Source organism: Eleginops maclovinus, chromosome 20 (genome assembly GCF_036324505.1).
Source record: "Eleginops maclovinus isolate JMC-PN-2008 ecotype Puerto Natales chromosome 20, JC_Emac_rtc_rv5, whole genome shotgun sequence".
NCBI classification, from domain to species: Eukaryota; Metazoa; Chordata; class Actinopteri; order Perciformes; family Eleginopidae; genus Eleginops; species Eleginops maclovinus.
In genome coordinates this window covers 25,968,768-25,971,002 of record NC_086368.1, presented here as the reverse complement: position 1 = coordinate 25,971,002, position 2,235 = coordinate 25,968,768, and the positions used below count along the sequence as shown (strand labels likewise).

The 2,235-nt window shown below is 41.4% G+C and overlaps 1 long non-coding RNA gene across 1 annotated transcript; it reads right to left on the bottom strand.

Moving 5' to 3' along the window:
* Positions 1–491: 491 nt before the first annotated feature.
* On the bottom strand, positions 492–1,977 carry LOC134882448 (uncharacterized). The gene is made up of 3 exons (XR_010168155.1): positions 1,935–1,977; positions 1,529–1,703; positions 492–1,274 (listed from the first exon to the last, which is right to left on the bottom strand). It is a non-coding gene; the product is annotated as an uncharacterized LOC134882448 (long non-coding RNA).
* Positions 1,978–2,235: the final 258 nt, after the last annotated feature.

The following is a 2,235-nucleotide window of genomic DNA, read 5'->3' as shown; positions in this document are numbered from 1 at the left end:
GAATTTTCTATATGTTGTTAAAATCCAAACAGGCTTAATGTAAATAATAAAGCCATTGAGAAACCCCCGGGTGGCACAGGAGCCCACATGCACTGCACTGTCTGGGTAGAAAAGTTTTTCGAATTTTAATAAGAAACACACTCTGTCTGTGGGGAAAAAAAACGCTAAGCAACTTGAGCGTTCACTGAAATCCAAAAATGCAGTGGCCTCACGCATGTGACTGAGATGCTGCGAAGAAGTGTGAGTACCTGCAGGCAAGGAATCATATTCAACCCACTCAACAATAAAAAGGACGAAGTACTCCTATGCTCTTTCGATGTGAATCCTTAAAGAGGCTAGAGATCTTTTATTCTCTATGTCAGCAGGATCTAACTGTGTTTTTCCACGAGTAAATGCTGGAATTTTTAATTCAGCCTGACACCTTTCAACAGACTCTTTCACCAGAAACCCCCTGTCTGCCAAAACAACATCCCTGGGGAATATTAGGTAAAAAAGTACTGTGTTCTGTAATGAACTTATCACTGGTGCGACCTCCCCATCCAGTAGAAATGAAACAAATTGAACCTTGAGGGCAAATGGCAATTAAATATTTCATGGTGTGATGTGATTTGTATCTTGAGTAACACTGCGCACTGGGTCGCAATCTACTTGGTTTCTCTAGAAATATTTCAAAGCAATCAATGATACAAACAGTCTTCTCGTAGTCACCATTTCTAAATACATATGGAAGAGATGTTCTTAAAGATTCTCTTTCAGGCCACACCACTAGGCTTGGCACCAGTCTACAATACATCAAATTAACACAGTTTTTGAAGTGCCTGGAGACAGTAGTTGGGTCGATGCCAAAATAAAAACCCAAAAAGTCAAATGTTAAGTTCATTCGAAGCTTCATCAAAGTCAACATGTATTGTTGAAAACATGTTATTGATGATTTAACTTTGAGAAATGGAGCCAGATATTGAAAAATGGTCATGAGACATGCATAGGTTGCCAGCCCAGTGAGGACATTCACCTTTTTATCATTGTTATTTAAACTAATCTCTGTCAGGGTCTTCCTATTAATCTTTTCCCTTAACAACACATTTTCAGCCCTTAGAGCTTGGCATTCTTGCTCAAGACTCTGGATGCGGGTACAGCAGGTTTCAGAGGTGCATGGTGGTGTTACTGGTTCAGGCTGGACAGGATCATCGGCTGAGTCTTCCAACGGATCTGTGATGGGGGGCTCCTTCAAAGGCTCTGTGATATGGTCTTCTGGGGCTGCATCAGTTGATGTCCTGATGAAAACACAGAAGCAGCAAAATAAGCTTTCATGCATACAATACTGATGGCAGTTTGACATGTTTACATGTTTACAGTTTGACATGTTTAATGGAAATCATATGATATTAGCCTTCATTAAATGACTGGTGTGACGTTATTGTTTATAACCATATCACGGCAGTTAACTATTTGAAATAAAATAATCTGAATAACACACCGATCACAAGTAGACCCAACATGTAATCAGACAGGAGTTTGATCTACCCACCTTTGACGGATGGCTTCTGCAGATATCTTTGCCTGCTCTACTTTGTGCAGTTTAGCCTTCTGCCTTCTGTTAAAAACCTCCAGTCTCGTTTTATGTCTCCTCTTCTCTGGAGATGGAAGGTAATCGAAAATTGAGGGGATAAAATCCGGACTCAACGGATTATCACTCTTTCTCCCTACAAAATAAGAAGGAATATTTCAACACGGGTTTGTTTACCACTAGCTTGCTACAAGCTAACTTGCTAACTGGCTAGGCTGCGCCAGAGCCACACTTGTTGAGTTAAAAAGGGACATCACAGTGTCCGTTAGCTATAATAACTGGGTGCTACTTCTTAAATTAAACTAATTAAATTTAATTAAACTGACCAGAAACTTTTTGTAGCATTGTACTGTATTCCTTCACCCACCTGATATGAAGTGATCACTGCATAAGCGAAAGCCAACGGCCGGGGGGGTCCCATCTTTCAGTCTTTTTCTGAAGGCTCCTGGCTCTTTTAATCGCTCCAATCCACTTCTCCCTCCTCTCCGCGTCTTTAGGAATGCGATAATACGATACACCTTTCTTTTTCCCACGCCTATTTGTGCAACCTGGTGCACAGCAGTTATCCACCATCCTTGACAGTCTGCCAGTGCCTGTCAATTTACTGCCGCGATGACTGCCAAAATGGCTGCCCCTGTCGTATCTCGTCACGTGACCAGCATATATGA